This window comes from Equus przewalskii, chromosome 5 (genome assembly GCF_037783145.1).
Source record: "Equus przewalskii isolate Varuska chromosome 5, EquPr2, whole genome shotgun sequence".
Lineage (NCBI taxonomy): Eukaryota > Metazoa > Chordata > Mammalia > Perissodactyla > Equidae > Equus > Equus przewalskii.
In genome coordinates this window covers 10,974,018-10,992,404 of record NC_091835.1, presented here as the reverse complement: position 1 = coordinate 10,992,404, position 18,387 = coordinate 10,974,018, and positions in this window count along the sequence as shown.

The window sequence follows — 18,387 nt, the reverse complement described above, 5'->3', positions numbered from 1 at the left end:
TATGGTTCCCAATGGGCATCACAGGGCTTTGGTCTCTGGGAGATGATATAAGGTACTCTTATTTGGTGCTTCAGTTGGAACAGGCTGCAGAGAAGACCATGCTGGCTACTTGGAGAGAGAGCCCCCTCTGCAGGTTTTCCACACCTGTGGAACTTGGTGAGCCAGTCTGACCACCAGAATTGCAAAGATTCGAGGAGGGAGAGACCCTTCATCTACTCTTCTGCCATTTTGGACCATTGTAGGTCCTCTGAGAGATGATAGTACTGTGAGTAATTAACGTATACCATAGGGTTGTTGACTGTGATGTATCTTAGTTTAGAACTCTTATAAAATACTTTGGTCAGAGAATTGACAGACATGAACATTTGACAGTCCAACAGGGCACTTACTATTTGTCTTCTGTGTGGAAGTTTGAAGGAGTCGCTAATGCATCCCCCTTCCACTCCCCGCCCCTAAATAATTGTCTTTTATTTCAGGCAAGTTATAGTTGTATCATGACCAAATAGAATCTAATTTTGTCAACTCACTTTGTGCATATAAAAGTAGCGCCAAAGAATAGGATGGGGGTGTGGATGAAGAGAGCACCTTCCCTTTTATGTTAAACACCTCTGTTTTTTATTTAAAAAAATAATCAACATTGGCTTGTATTAATATTTTAAAATTAAGAAATGGAGAAAAGATAACCCCACTGTAGGAATGAGAGCCTTTCCTCACCTATGCTGGAGAAGCTGTACGTGTGGTAGAGGCACTCTGCTAGAGAGGCTCTCTCAGGCTTGATCTCATGAACACAGGTTAAATTAGTGAGCCTACTGAATTTAGTAAAGGGGAATTATTTGGAGTGGACTGAAGGAAGGTGGCTTGGGTATCAATTGGCATTCACTCATTTATTCATTCAATAAATACTTATAGAGCACCTTTTCTGTGCCTGGCCCTGCCGTGGCAATGGTTTCTAACAGAGAAGAAGACACAGTTCCTACCTTCATGCAGCTTACAGTCAACAGATTAGCAAATGTGTATTGAGTACATCTCACGTGCAAAGCAATGAGATGTTCTGGGTGTGGTGTGCAGATGAATAGCAAGTGTCCTATCTTAATGAGTTTACAGTTTAATGGTGAAGTTGGGCCTAAACATTAATTATCATTCCAGGCATAGTATGATTAAGGCTATAATAGAGTTACAGGTCAAGGACTGGAGAGCATACAGTTTTTTTAATTCATTCTTTGTATTGACTTTTTATTTTGTAGGGCTTTCCTTTGTGAAACACTGGTTTTATAAATACTAATTTGTCAGAAAGAAGCCGTAGAAAGCAATGGAAAGAACTCTTTGGCTTTAGTTTTTGTCTTGCTTGTGGCATAACTCCACTGTGTTCATGCAATACATGCTGTGACTAGGATTCCTGAGGGCTCCTTTTGTCTCTGAACATGCAAACGAAGCTTACTCACAGTGCTGGCTGTGCATGAGCCAGTGACTGCAGGCTGCTGAGACCCTCTGAATGGACGCAGAGTGGCCAAGGCAATGCAGTAGCTCAATGAGCTTTGAGGCTCCTACACCGTCTCCAGGACTCATGGTCTGAACCCACTGCTTATGCACTAACTCTTCTTGTCCTGCCCACTACCCACGAGGCTATGACCCAATTATCCAACAATTCCTAGAATGTCACTGGAATGACGTTTCTAGAATCAACTCATTTAATTGGATTTCTCTCATGCAAAGAAGCAGGTTAGTAGCTAGTCTTGAGACATTGTACAAAATTAGGAAAGCTGTAATGGAGCTAAAATTTTCTAACATCATTACCAGTTACATTTTCCCTTGGTTTCTCCATGCAATATTGCACCATTGCTGGAAATCTGTGTAGCTACAAAGCCAGCTATTTAGGGTCCAGAGGTGGGGTTGTTTTAAATTATGACTCTATGTGGGGCAATTTGTGCTTTCAAATATGTGTTTGTCCTTTAGATCCTTAACCTTTAGCCAATTCCATGTTTGTCATGATTTATTTTCTATATATGTTTTTGACCTTCTCTTGGCAGATGGCTTCAACATTATCTTTGTCGAGAATGATTCTGACACTGGCTAGAGAGATACAATTGTGCTCTGTTTATGCAATAGAGAAAGCCTGACCACTTTTTTTAAGCTGTCGTCATACATCACTGTCAGTATTTTGAACCGCTAAATTGTTATTAAAAATTCAGAGACAATAATCCATTTTGAGAATACCATGAGAGAAGCAAATACTGTAATGACTGATTGACATTTCAGGAATAACATCATTCAAGACATGTTAATTTCCCTGCAACCCATTTCCTTGAATAAGTGTCTATTGTATAAATAAGTTTCATTTCCAACCCTTTCCTAGCATTTGATTTTGATGAGGGAGTCTTGATATTAAAAAAGAAAATCATCTGAAATGAAATTTGCTTATGTTCTGTGTGGTTCTACAGCCAAAACATATTAAAAAAAGAGCCTGCTTCATAGCTAGAACAAATGACTTTCTTTACCAGCAAAGAGTTTTGTGTCACATGGTTTCCACTATTTTTCAAGAAACAAAATGTTATAAGCATCTAAATTGGCTTGTGCGCTGGTTTAGGTATAATGAGCTGTGATGAGAAACATCCTAGACAGTCGGGAGATGGGAGAGTTCTGGTCCCAACTCTGCCATGGCAAAGCCGTCCACATGACCTTGAACAAAGAGTTTAATTTCTCATAGCCGTAGTCAACTTTGGAGTTTTGCTTCTTTGCTCTTTTTGTTTTTCAATCAAGCGTGTTCAGGTGTGTTCTAGCTCTGCCAGGCTGTGCTATGATACCCAGGTAAAAATGCATGAGAATGTTTCACTGATACCCTTTCTCTGTATTCTTTATGGAACGAAAAGTATTCTTTTTCAGTCAAGAGTGAGAAATCGACCTTCCATTCCTATGGTTTTCAAAAATCTTCATCCTATGAACCATTTTGGCACGACAAAAGGCTCACAGATGATTTATCCTGTAACTTTCACTTGTCACCACAAAAGATAAGAAAAAATAAATGTGCTTATTAATGGAAAATATGTTGCTTCTTTCAATTGGATGCTAATAAGAATGATCATAGCAAACTGTTAAAGCTTTTTTGTACCAGAAAGCATAGATTTTAGCATCATAAGAGGACTAATAGAAATAATTTGCATTTATGTAGTGTCCAAATTTATAAAACACTTGTATTTTAAAAAAATCGCATTTGACACTCACAAAACAGAGTATTATCTCTTCTGTTTGATAGATGAGAAAATTGAAGCTGGGTTATGAGAGGTGAAGCCAGATCAAAATCCCTCTCTTCTTTTTCTTAATTCAGTTTGCTTTGCATTATACCATGCTGCCTCCATAATCTCATAGCACAGTAATACAAACCATGAATTATTGAGTGCCTCCAACATTATTTTGGGATACTGGGATGACACTTACTCTTCATAATAAAGTGTGCGTTTGAAAAAGAACCACTGGGAGAGAACAGTATTGACACTGGAGGGATAATTGTGATAACAAAGAGCACTAATATTTGTATAGAAATATACAGTTTACTGAATACTTATTTCCAGGGATGCTTGAAAGAACAATCCGACATGGGCTCTATTATCCTCTGGTTACAGATGTGGAAACCTATGATAAAAGACTGAATGCATGCCTTCCACAACTGGCATATGGCCAGGCCAGGCCAGTCTATGATATTTACATTGTATGAAACTACACAGGTTGTTAGACAACTTGGGGGACACATTTCATCTGTCCTTAATGACTGGAATTTTTCAAAGCACAACACAACTAGCTCTTTACTAGTCCCTCTTTCATGGAAGAGAGGGGGTGCGTAAGAGGTAGGCAATATAAAATACTGGTTAAAAACATGGGCTCTGGAGCAAGATAAAATTCTACTTCTTGCTGACCTATTGTTATCAAGATGATGGATAATGGCACCCACCTGAATCCTTTGAGGATTCCTTTAAGGAGGGGGTGTCTCTCTAGAATGGGCGTCTTTTCTTGTCTCCTGCTCAACTGCAATGGAATTAAGCTCTGATCCTGGCACTTCATCTACTCCCTCACTTTCCAATGAAATAAATTTTTCCTTTATAGAGTTGTCAAAGCAAAAGTCACAACTGTTTGTCACTTAAGCAAACATCTTTTCTTTTTAAACATCTGGAATACATTCATTTCAGAAATGATAAAGTATCAGTTTTGTGGTCTGCTCTCCTCTCCAGCTGTGACTATTGTGGCTCAGTCAAGATTAGATTAGTCCAGAATCTGACTTCCAGAGTGCAGCTAAGAGGGGGCTTAAGGATGGGACTATGATGGGTTGAATAGACATCTACAGATCCTAAAGACTCACCACTTTCACTGTTTTGGGTCTTTTTATATGTACCGCATAGTTAAAAGGCTCTGTTTCAAAATGGCACACAAATTACTGATTGATCATTCAAAACAGATGGCACTCTTGTTCTTCCTATTGCCAGCAAGTAACAAGAGATGTATAGACAGTAGAGAAGGTCTGGGATGGGCTGCTCCATTGGCAGTATTGGTTGGCATCATGAACGATTTAAGACAAGAAGGAATTTAGGATGTATCCAAAAGGACAGAATGGGTTTAGAAGAATGATACAGGCTTCTTATTTGTAAACTTTCTTAGGCATGCCTCAATATCTCTTGGCTGACATCCAAAACCACTTCATTGTTTTAAACACTGACTTACCAGGGTAAAGGGCAGGAAGTTATTGATAGCACAGTCCTAGTTTTTGTGTAGATGGACATGTATGTATTTGCAATACTTTTGAAATGTATTAGTAGACTACTTGTGCGAGAATTAAATGAGACGTTACCTCTAAGGCATTACATATTGCACACAGTGCTGGGAACTGCTTCTTCTTCCAGCAAAGATAACAACAAAAAGCATAACAATGATAATTATTGTCCAGAAATTGAGACCCGTAGGGCAGAGCTAGGAAAACACAAAGCCTGGGGGTGGAAGAAAGAAAGGAGAGGGGAAGAGCATTGCTTTGCTTGGAATTCCGGCCCCAATTAGGTCTGAGATCTGGATTCTCTCCTTGAATGACACCATGAGGCCTTGTGATTTAATGCTTGTGTGCTTTCATGGCCTCACATGAAAACCAGAATACTTTCTCCTCCCACTAAATGCCAGGAGGATCTGTTGAATGAGAAATGTGCAGCGAGGTTGGAGCTGGAGCCCAGCAATACAAATTGTGGTTGCTGGCGTTATGAAGACTAGAAATGCAGAAATGAAAATCAGATGCGTTCTGGGGACTGGAATCAAAGGCAATCGCCTTATCATTGACTTCTGCTACCTCTTCAACCGGAGCCTCAGTGTTTCCTATCCGTGGCCTAGAGACAGACATCTTGGTCCTGAGAACAAATGGTCCTTTCTCTAATGGGCCATTAGGGCATAGTTGTCATTTTGGGTTTGCAGTGAAGGTTCACTGGTAAATGCTTGTTAGTATTCTACAAAGAGAGTTATAGAAATGGAAAATATTCATGAAAATGTCCTCCTTCTCCCAAATAACAGTCCCTGTCCCCAACTCATTTGTCTTAGGTACAGTAGGGTATGAGCTACCTATGCAATTAACTTAGATGAGAGCAGAATCCATTCTTTGCAACTTTTTTTTTTTCCCCAGGGAAAAATGTTTTTCAAATTGCCATCTGCTCCTCTGCCTCTCTGTGCTTCCTATTCTTCAATACGATTTTGGCCAAATCCAACAGGAGGGCAGAGGGCTCAGAGGTAGGTAGGTGTCTGACAAGTGTCACAAAACCAGGACAAATGAAGGTGCTTTCCAATGCTTAGAGCCAACATGTTCCCTCTGGTTTAATGTGCACCACTTGCAAAGACAGCACTGCTCACCTTCTACCCAAAAGTGACCAAGAATGTCTCTCTAAAAGATTCCTTTTCTTGCCAAAAGTATAAGCATGTCGAAGATGAAAACTCCTTTTTTTTTCCTTTTCTCCTCAATACAACTTAATGAGTGGGGTGATTTCAGAACTGCCGAGGAAAACAAATCAATTCTTTTTGGTTTTTAAAAACTAACAAGAAATGCTGAGTGAGTAAAAGCCAAGGAACGAGGCAGCATTCAGTAAATGCACCCGCATCAGAAGGGAGGTCAAGTTAAAATTGTGTTTGACTGTTGGAGTTTACTAAAAAAATTTAAGTACCATTACTGGAGATAAAATATTATATATGTGCATTAGCTCTTGGCTAGATAGCCAATACTCATGTACATGGTATAATTTTTATATATAAATGGACGCACTACAAATCAATGCTCTCTAATCTCAGCCGTGCCCTCAATGCTGCTCAGAAACCTTGTTATTCATCTGATTTCCTATCACACTCCCCCTCAGGGCCAGTGCAAGCCTTTTGTAACGCTGACGGGCTCCACTCCTCAACACACTATAACTGATGGCTTCTTCCCTAGAGGCTCCCTTTATTTTCCTCCTCTTCCAAGCAAGACCCTTCATGTGTTGTCTTTGTTTTATCCCTTTCCATCCCTTTGGTGTCTTAGGATCTAAAATCTCCTTGTTCAGTCTTCAAACATTATGTTTCAGAGCTTTGCAAGCTCCCTGCTCTCTCTCGCTTCTCTGTTGCAGGAATTTATCCTAGCTAAAATTCTTTGTTTACTGGGCTCCATAGACTTCCTTGAAAGTGGGACCACTGGATTTGATGACTCTCATGGCAGGGCCTGACCTTGCCTCTTGCAGGAGTATTCTAGAGTATATCTCAGCTCCTTGCTTCTCTTTCTTGTACCTTCAGTGACACCTTTACAGAATTCTTCTCCTATTTCAAAAATACCTTCCCTCAAACCCGATATTCCTTCCAGCTAGTGACCATTGCCCTCCTTTCCCCACTAAACTTCTGAAAAATGAATTTTTATATGGATTGCTTCTGCTTCCTCACCTTCCACTCATAGCTCAAGCCCTTACACACTGGCAAAAAATGATCCTCCTTTGGCTGTGGGGTACCTCATTTTCCTGTTTTTTCTTTCTTTCTGGTGGATTCTTCATTTTTCTCCCATTCTCTGAAGGTAAGTATTCCATGTAATTAAATGGTAGGACATCTTGGAGAATTAATTCATTTCAATATTTTAACTAATTTCCGTATGCCGATGTTCCAAAGTCTATGTTCCTTTCTCATCCTCTCTCTGGAGCTCCAATTACCTATTTCTAACTCCATTGGTAACTTCCTCTTGTTTGGCCATTAATATTCTGCCTTTATTATCTTTACACATCATCTCCTCTTCAAATCCCCTCCTCCTTTTATCTTCCTTAATTCTGTTAATGATACCATAACAAAATCATCATCAAAATCTTAGCATTATCTTCATTTTCTCCTCGTTTCTCTTGCTACTTTAATTGACTGCCATGCTCTGAAGAACCTGCTTTCCTCCCATCTCCTGTCTATTCCTGCTTCTCCATTCCTATTCCTTCCGCCTTAGTCCAGACTCTCCTCTTCTTGTACCCAAAGCGCTGGAGTTCTCCTTATTGATTTTTCTGACTACCAGTATCTCTCCTGCAATCTGTCCCCCACATTGCTCTTAGAGTTTTCTTTCTCAACTCAGCTGTCATCACACCAAGTCCCCACGTTTAAGAATGTCCTGTACACTTCTGCCTAAAGAATTGAACTCAAAGCATGTTTTATGTCAAGTCTTCCACAACCTGACCCCAGCCTCTTTTCTCTTCTTTCTTCCCATTGCTTCCCTTTACTCATCCTATGATCAATATTTCCTTCGCCTTGCCATTTCTATCTGTTGATGTTGAACTCATGTTCAAAGACTAGTTCAAGATGCAAAAGCCTCTTGTGCAAAGTCTTCTCTGGACACCCTATTCATAATGGCTTCTTCCTTCTCCTTCTAGCTTCTTCTGCTGAGTCTTCTGTAGCTCTTTCTTTTGTGTTACGTTACTGGCAGGTGAGTAACCGAAGAGTCTTTGTTTATCTTGACTGCCTCAAAGTGCCTGGTACCTTGAGGAGGCACTCCCTGCTTCATGGATCAAATTGCAGTTGGAGACAAGAACCTGATGTTTATTATTTTGAAATCTTTTTAAAAGATAAACATTTTCAGTGATTTTATTCAACCAAGTCCAAATAAGGGAACTGTTCATTTTTCATGGTTTATAATTTATTCCATCAGACAGGTGTAAAACGGCTGGGGAAAGGCAGAGATGCAAATTAATTATCCATTTAACCTCTGACAAAAGAAAATTATCTGACACCTTTTCAAGAATCTTCCTTTTTTCCCCCTCAATCAGGATAATAATGTAAAATTTTACTGATATCTTTCAAGGACAGTGTCACATTTACGGTCCTTTGTCACAGTCTCCTGCAGCTGAGCAGACTGTGGGTAGGTGATAAGGGTAGGTAAACAGAGCTTTTCTGAGAGGGAGGCAGGTTTATATGTGACGCATCATGATTAAGGAAAAAGCTGGGTTATATCCGGTGGGACTTATATGTGCATTAACAGAAAGGAGGAGAGCAGGGTTAATGATTCTATATGAGAAGAATGAGTAAACATAGATTAGAATAGTATTTCTAGCATTTGCAATGTAAAATTAACCAAAGCAGAGTACATTATCTGATCCCCATTCCAAAGACTTTCCTTGCTGAATTGTGGAAGTTTCCACTGAATGGGTTAATACACAGAGAACTTTGAAGAGTTTTCCTTCCAAGGTTCTCAGCTTCTTTCGTAAGACAGAAAAACATTCAACATAAGCCACTCATTTTAAGATTGCTTTAACGATATTTAGCCTGGAGCATCATTTGCGTCCTATTGAGGCAACATTTCTCAGAACGTTTTTTGAAGAAATGATGGAAAGAGAAGAGGTGATATTCCCTCAGATCAGTTTTTGAGGCATTATAAAAACATGGCATGGTCAAATATCTGTACAAAAATTCAATCACTAAAAGCTGAAAGTGACTGACTTCCAGCTCAACATCTCAAGAAATAATTCCTTAAGTGAGTAGCTTTAAGCCTAAATTAACTTTTAAAAAATCGTCATTTACTTTGCAGGAAGGCATTTGTAGCTTTTCTTTTTTTTAAAAAAGTAATTATATGTAAATCATCTTCTTAGCATGGTACTAATTAGACATTCTTAAAAATTGAAGTTCTGCTCTATTTTCTTCCTGGATGTGCACCAGCCAATGGGAAATCAGAATATTTGCAAGCATCCTGTTTTAAACAAAAGAATTGAATGGTAACTTAACATAGGTATACAGGGAAAGGATGCCAGGAGGTGAAAGGCTGGCTGAGACTGTGGCCCACATCACATTCACACATCAGGCCCTGGTTTTCCTAAACAACTGCCATTCCTAGAAGGGCTTTTAGAAGAAAATAGAAATATCAGGAACTTCTGCTCTATAAGAGAAATGGTCCATACCCAAGGGCCACTCTAGAAGGGACTCTGGGCTTGAGAGTTGGGTGACATCAGCCCTGGGTGCTGGGTATAAAACTGTACCTCTCTATCTGCAGCCTTCCAGGGTACTGTTCAAAAATGCCATCCCATTGCTTCCTTCGCCTGCCTCATTTTAGGGAGAGTTACCTCCATTTTCTGCTTACATTTCCTCATCATCAACTTGAAATCAAACTTTGGCCTTCACTGATTTACTAAAACTATATTTCAAGTCATCCCCAATGGCCTCCTAGTCACCCATTCCAAGGTCTCTTTCTTCACCTCTCATCCTATTCAATCTCCCCGCCATATTTGACAAGATTGGGTTGGCAGCTAAATTTCTGTTGTAGACTCTTCTTAATAGTAAAAAGACAAGACTGCTCATTCTACAAGCAAATCCTCTTTGTAAATTTTAAAATTAAAAAAAATAAAGCTACCTCATTTATTACAATATCATGTATATTGTATATATAAATAAAGTCATACGTCACATAATGGCATTTAGGTTGCTAGACCATATATACGTTGGTGGTCCCATAAGATTAGTACCATATGGCCTAGGAGTGTAGTAGGCTATGCCATGTAGGTTTGTCTAAGTACATTCTGTGATGTTCACCCAACAACAAATCGCCTAAGGATGTATTTCTCAGAATGTGTCCCCATCATTAAATGACAAATGACTGTACATGTATAGGTATATATAAATACATATATAGGTACACATAAATTATATATAGGAATATATAAATTCACACACCTATATGAAATGTCAAAAAGTACAGTTAAAGAAAAGGTAGAGAAATTGGCCATAATCTTACTCTCTTACCACTATTTTAAACACCTTGGTTATGGCCCTTCTGACTTATATTTTAAACACCCTGGCATGCATACCTTCTCACTGCTAAAAATGGATATAAATATATACACATTTAGATAAACAGGACGGATCACACACTGCTCCTTGTTCTCTAACTTTTGAAACCCTCACTGTACTTGAATACCTGTCCATGATAACACGTATTTAACTACCTTGGATGTGCCAACTGCTTTCATGTTAGCTGTCAGATCTCCTCCCCACAATTCCCCTGACCTGCCTCCCTCTCAGGACCATTCTCTGCAGACTGCACTGCCTTTCCGCGAGAGCTTCCATTCAAGCTAGGGCAGCGGGAGGCAGTGGGAGAATGCAGGGCGGGAGGATGGAAGACCCTGGATATTTACCTTCATCTCTCTGCCTCAGGTGGCGTCTCTGGCAGGAGATGCTACACAATTTCTGGGGACTGGTGAAAAATGAAAATGCAGGATACTTGTTTAAAAATGATCCAAAATTTCAAGATGACAGCTGAGCATTAAACCAAGTACACCCTGCCCTTGTGAGTGTGGTGTTTTGTGCGACTACACAGATTACATGCCAAGAAGCTGGCCCTGGTGTCTGGCAGGGGCTTTGTCTCTTTCCTGATTCTGATTCACCCCTGATGGCCTTGGGTGACCACTTGTGTTGTCCCACTTTCCTTGTTTCCTCTTTCAGCTTTTCCAACACTTCTGTAACTGCTTCTCCCTAGTAAATTGCTTCTACGGAACCATCTGTCTTGACGTTGACTGGTAGCTAAATGTAGGCAAGAACCTGGGCATTGCACCACCATTTTCTGTATCCTACTGTTGTTGCAGGCATCACTAATCAATAACAGCTTTCTTTCTGTGAGCTTAAACTCAGTCTCAGAATCCTTCTCAACACAGTATTTGATTAGAGTTGATACATGACATAAAATCTGTGTGGCCTCCCAGCTCTGAGTCATCCTTTTAAACGACTTCTTGCTTTCTACTGTGGCTATAGAGTATTTTATCTAACTAATCCCTAACTGGTTACAATTAGTATGTTTTTCATTTTTCACCAATTCAGTAATGAATAATTTTACATAAGTATTTTTGTTTACTTCTCCTGTTGTCTTCAGGATAATGTCTTTGAAGTGGAATTGCTAGACCAAAGAGTATGCACATTTTGTATTTTGATACATATTGCCATTTCAGAATAATTGTAAAAATATTAGTATGTTTAAGTATGAAATATGTCTGTAATATGCTAAGATTGATCTTTTTTCCCTTTAACGTAGTTGGGAGTCATTACGCTTACTTCAACAAGTCATTTTTGTAATTCTTCTTGGAAATGGTCTCCAGATCTAGTTTCAAAGGCACTTAGAAGTCACCCCTTTATATTCAGCTTACAGCTTATTTTTAAATAAAAACAGTATTACTCAGCTTAATCACCTCTCAGTCTCCAGACTTGCTTTCAATGGGCTTTTGATTATTTTTCCAAAATAAAACTCTATTTTCCTGTGTTGAAGTTTTCTTAGTTTTGAAGATAGTCAAAATAATAGACTGCTGTCCCTGAAGGCATGAACAGAAGAGTCGGAAACTCTTTTAAGAAATTGCTGCTGCCTCATTGAAGTGTCTAGCTTCCCAAGGTAACCCCTTTGCGGGGTGGCAGTACTCAGCGCCATGTGTAAGTTTGGTGGATTTCCTTTAAGGCTCAGTTGCTGTACGTTATCAGGGAAACTGCTCCTCATTCACTAATGAGGTAGGTTACCCCTACAAATAATTCTTTTAATCAAAATGTTTTTTTCAAAAGGGCGATAAAATATTTATTTAGCTGGTTTCATCCATATAGCAATGGAACTATCTCATCTATAAGTACCTCATCTTTCAGCTGGGAATCGTTCTGACTGAAAACAGTGGCTTTTTCCTAAGTACACAGTAACCATGCAGTTTGATTTTCAAAGATCGGTCACCCTTCGAAGAGCTGTGGGTCATTCCACTTTGCATAGTCTGTCCATGGTAATTTCTAATTTGCCTTTTTCGAGGAGAGCATGGAAAAGTCCTCTCATAAGATTTAATGTTTTCTCTTTCTTTTTTCCCAAAGAATGTCACGCAGGCTTTGAATTTCCACAAAGCAAACAAAATACCCTCCCCCCTTCTCACTGGTTAAAATCTGTCGGTTTAAAGGCAATGTCTGGGTTCTGTAATATGAAATTCTTTGTTAGCTTTAGAAATGGGAGATCAATGACTTATTCTTGTAATCCCTTAACTCTTAAACAGTCACCAGAAAGCTGGTTTCAAAAAATAAGACCAGGCTTTGAATTTAGATAGAGACTCAAATGAGTCATGGAGAATGTGTTTGCTCCTTCTGGTGCTGTGTTTTCTTCCCCATCAGACCAATAAATTCCTCCAGGTCTCACGTTTTAATTCCCTTTAGGGAGGCCTGGGATAAAGAGTATCAGCCCATTCTAAAAAATCCTGCTGTTTTTACGACACACAGAAATAGCTATGAGAAATACCTTAATCATTTTTACTTGCAGGGCCATGTAACACTCTTTTTTTCTCAAAAGTTAATGATCACTAAGGGCCCGCACACACACACATAGAACTCTGGCCCTTGGGTCTACCTAAGTCACCTTTCCCACATAGCCCCCAAATAAAACTTGACTTAGTTCTCTGGATTTGCGTTCCTGCTATACACTTCAGGCTTTATAGGCATCCGTTTCATTTCCTCTGCTAGCCACGTTGCAGCTATAACATTTCAGTTCCTGAACGAGGTATTAGCAGGGCCAGACTAATCCAGCTTAAATTTGCACTCATAGTGTAAAAGTCAGTGAAACCTGTTTCCATTAATCTGAGTCCTCCAGACTATCTGGGCCCCTCATTCTTACAGCCATACCTTTGTGTATCCTTGTACCTGGAATGACCTTCCTTCTTTATTTCATCTAGTGAAATTCGTTCTTTCATCAAAGCTCAGACAAGCCCTACCTCCTCCCATGAGCCTTTTCCAATCTTTAAAATTATTAGAGCTATACAATGCTCTTTCTTCTCTGAACTTCTATATTACAAAATATAATGTTTTGAACTTATTTTTTTTTTTATAATTGTTTTCTGAAAGGACCTCTGTCTCACTGCAGGGCAGATGGCATTGCATACCCTCTGCAGCCCTCCTTCCCCAACCCAGAGCCCGGGCAAGAGTCAGACGGAGGTCCTCACACACTCATCATCTGGTTTAGTAATTCAAACTTGATGCAGTGAAAGATAAGAACATGGACTGGTTCTTTTTTTAGGAAGATTAGCCCTGAGCTAACATCTGCCACCAATCTTCCTCTTTTTGCTGAGGAAGACTGGCCCTGCGCTCACATCCATGCCCATCTTCCTCTACTTTATATGTGGTACGCCTACCACAGCATGGCGTGCCATGCGGTGCCATGTCCGCACCCAGGATCCGAACTGGTGAACCCCGGGCAGCTGAGGTGGAACGCGCTAACTTAACTGCTGCGCCACCGGGCCGGCCCCTAGACAGATTTTTTTTGATCCATATGAAATCAGGAGCTTGATGACAATTATTTTGCTCATTTTCATTGTTTTGATGAGTAATTACATCAAATGTATAATACCCTCTTCGTGAATTTTGTGTCAGTTATGTTGACCACAAATCTACTCTCTTTCATTGTTTCCAGTTTTCAAAAATTTAAGCAAAGCATTTTCTTGGAAAATTTCTGCTTATTTCTGTTTTTCTTTTCAGTGTTTTATTCTTTTCTGAGCTCCCCTTTTGTGTTTCCCATTTCGATCATGCTCTCAGTTTATAATCATTCTCAAGAATCTAAGGGATTAAAAAATATACATACTCAGAACTTACAAAACCTGAAAATATTTTCATCAATGATGTAAATTCAAATAAATGTAACATTTTTAGTGATTAAAATTATTACTGTAACTTTTCAAAAAAGTTAATTTTCCACTCAATTATTCAAAATTCTCTACTAAGATTAAAATGGAAACAAGTTAGTAATAAATATCAAAATTCTAAATAAAGTTCAGTTAAACTGGGTTATACAATTTTATTTAAAAATATTTTTCTTTTGTTTAAAAAACTTTTTATTATGGAGAATTTCAAACATAGAAAAGTAGACAGAAGAGTACAATGGACTCCCACCTACAGTTTCTAGTCTATAGAAACTGCCTTGTTCGTTCTATAAAATTTTCCCCAGTCTGAGTTCTGTTGATTGCATCTCTATTGTGTTATTTAACATTTTTGATATTAATATTTAATTAAACTTTAATATTTTAAAAATCACAAGTATTTGCAATTTTAGCATCTAACATCCAAATAGTCACGAATGTAAATAATTGGTGTGTGTGTGTATGTGTGTGCACGCTTAAGAGTAAAATAAACTGTTTAGTATCGTAAAATTTTTCTCAGCCACTGTGTGACTTTTGTACTTACCCTGCAATTCACTAGTACCCTCCAGAACAAGTTGGAATCTGAAGAGAAACAAGAGAAGAGATGCTTGACATTCCTAGGAAACTATACTTCGTTATGCAAGCAGCTATCGTGTTCATGCTGAGAGGAGGATTCCACAAGTTGTTGGGTTTTGCTCTTACCTAAGCTTGCCCCATCCCATTTTCTTTGCATTGTCCATCTTTGCTATCAGGAGCAACACAAGACGTCCAGCCTCACAGCCCTCGGGTTTGCTTTCAAGGCCATTGGGTGAGAAATAGGTAGAAGCATCTCAGTGGAGCCTGAATGGTATTAGCCATGAGAGCAGATATTGAGACTGATAGATTTTACTGGGCCAGCAGTGAGTGCTGGACCCCGAGTGCCAGAGGAGCCCATGTGTGAGCTCATTTTGTGTATATCTGTGACATTTACTGCCCTCTAATACGCTGGAGCCAAGGCAGGGACTCTTCTTGTCTGCGTCTATGAGTAGTTCTGTCTACTGGGGCAGGCAATTTTCAAACCTCAGTCATTTGCATCACTGCCTTCAGGATTTATGCCATTGCTGCATACCACTTGTTCTGTTATCGACTCTACTAATTTTTGATTGCTGAGTAATAAATTATCACAAACTTAGCGGCTCAGCTTAGCTGGGTTCTCTGCTCAGGGTCTCACAAGGCTGAAATCGAGGTGTCGCAGGTTATCGGTGTCTCATCTGAAGGTTGGCATCTTCTTCCAAGCTCATTCAGGACATGGAAGAATTCAGTTTTTTGCGATTGTAGGACTGAGGTTCCCACTTCCTTGCTGGCTGTCAGGTGATGGTTCCCCACTTCTAGAGGCTGCTGCCATTCCCTGTCACGTGGCCTTCTGCACAATGTGGCAGTTTACTTCTTCAAGGCCAACAGGAGAGTCCACCTAACCTGCTATGACATTGTCTTATACAATATAATATAGTCACGGGAGTGACTATCGCATCATAGTCACACTTTCCTCCCGTACTTAAGGGGAGAGGATGACACAGGGCTTACACACCAGGGGGTGGGAATTCAGAGATCATCTGAAAATTCTGCCTACCATATTTATATTACATTTTGCTTTAAATCAATTCACTTTTTAAAACTTAAATATGTTTGCTAAAAGATTATGTCATGTATTTGATGTGCTAGGTGTGTGTATGTGTTTATAGATGTCTTTCTCTCTATATGTAATACACACACTAACATAAATATATAACCAGTAAAATAAAAAGTATTTATCAATATATCCCCTAATATCATCTCACCTCCCCAGGGCTCATGTGCCAACTGGGTAACAGTGTCCCTGGGAGTAAAACTCAACAACCACTTGTTGAAAGTATGTTGATTAAAATAGTTATAAATCGGAGGGTTTTGGTTTCAAGGAAACCAAATAAGCATATTTATATTTCTATAACTATATTAATTTTATTTATGTTTAAAATTATACAAACTGCGTGTATCAGTATTCATCAAAATACATCATTTTTGAGGCCAGCCCTGTAACATAGTGGTTAGGTTCGCACGCTTCACTTCAGTAGCCTGGGGTTCGCCAGTTCAGAACCTGGGTGCAGACCTACACACTGCTCAACAAGCCATGCTGTGGCAGCATCCCACATAGAAGAACTAGAAGGACATACATTTAGGACATACAACTATGTATTGGGGCTTTGGGGAGGGAAAAAAAAAAGAGGAAGATTGGCAACAGGTGTTAGCTTAGGGCCAATCTTCCTCGCCAAAAAAAAAAATACATCATTTTCAATTTTCTTGACTGTTTATTTCAAAAAGGCATAAACCAATTAAATTCTGCATTACCATAAAGAGGGACAATGGTAAAGAGACAAAAATAAGAAAGAAATGTCAATGTGTTTCTCCTGAAGAGAAAGTAAAGCTTCAGTGATGACAAGCAAATCTCTGAGGACTTGACTGGTCTCTTGTCTAACCTTTTTGGCACTGAAATACTTCCTATCGCAAGGAGCAATCTATTGGTCTGATCATTTTCATAATCTAATCCTTGGTCACTGCCCAAAAGCCTTTGGCTTCCCATAAAATCAGCAGAGAAACATGTTGGAAAGAAGCCATATTTCTTTGTTTAGACAGCTCCATAGATTCATTACAGCCCTGTAACTCACTTATCTGATGGTTGATTGGAGAAACGCTTACTCTTGTTTTTAAACGTTTGCTTAGCTTTTCCATTGCCCCTCAACAAACCAGGTGATAACTATTGTGGGGAAAGAGGGGAAGTCCTCCATCGCAAACCGATTTGTTACAATTCTTTTGGCTTTGAAAGTTTTCTTACCCAGGTATAAATCCTCTTCGCCGTGTACTTCCACCGCTCCACCATTTAGACGGCCACCCTGGACCTAAAGTCATTACTGCTTGTACATGCAACAGAGATGGTAGGAAGGAGGTCAGTGTATTTATTCTAGGCCTGAGGCATCTGAAGCCGTATTTGAGTTAGAGTCCCTCTGGTGATCTGCTCCCTGTGAATTGCTGTAACTGATTCCTCCAATCCAGAACAATCTCCACTTTTTCGGAATTTATAGAGTGTGTATCGCCTGAAATGCTCTGTCAGAGATTTGGGCCTTTCTTTGTTACTTAACCATTTCCGACAATCATTTCTTATTATTGCATATGCATTTTTAGTTCCTAGAATAAAGTGATTATTTCTTGCATTTCTTTCCTCTTTTCTCAGTATCCAGAACAGAATAGATGGTGAAATACTTTTTGAATGAATAGTTTCTCTTAGTTGCGAGGAGATGGTTGGGGTGGGGAGGAAAAGCAGTTTCAAACAAAATGTAGCTTCCTAAAAACAGCTTTGAAAATGGCTGATTTTAAAAGGAAGTCTAATCTTAAAAGGAAGCTTCTCTGACCCTTGTTTTAATTTCCAGATTTACCTCATTTTAGTGTATGTATGTATGTATACCATCATGTGTTGTTTAATGAGGGGAATATATTCTGAGAAATGCATGGTTAGGCTAGTTCATCTTTGTGTAAACATCATAGAGTGTACTTACACAAACCTGGATGGTATAGCCTACTGCACACCTATATGATACTAGTCTTATGGGACCACCATCAGATATGCAGTCTGTCATTGACTGCAATGTCATTATGCGGCGCATGACAGTATATATATGCATGTGTATAAACTATGTATCCTCTATACTGTGTATATTAAGATGCAGCATATTTAAAGGTTAAAATAACATATATATATATAATTATATATACAAGCCTAAATAATAAATATATTAATATAAATATATTAAGTTACTTAAAAGGTCTTGGCATCAGGCACATTATCCTTTATCCTTATGACTCTTCTGTATGATAAATATTATTATACCCATTGTATCAGTTAGGATGTTTTTGGCAGAAAGTAAGAAAAAATTGATCAAACTGACTTCAACAATAAGTAAACGCACTATCTCACTTAATAAGGAGTCCAGAGGAAGGGCAGACTCAGGGCACAAAACAGGCTCTGGCTCAAGGTCGTTATCAGGGACCCAGGGACTTGGTATCCAGAACCTCTCCATCTTCTGCACCGTGTCAGTTTTTCCCTCACCCTAGACTGGCTTCCCTCAGGGCCGCAGAATGACTGCCACGGTTCCAGACATCACATTCAGATATGACAAAGCCTAGATGAGAAAAGACCATGGTTTACTCTGTGCCTCCCAGAGGATATCCTCTCAGTCTTGTTGACTAGCATTCTGTC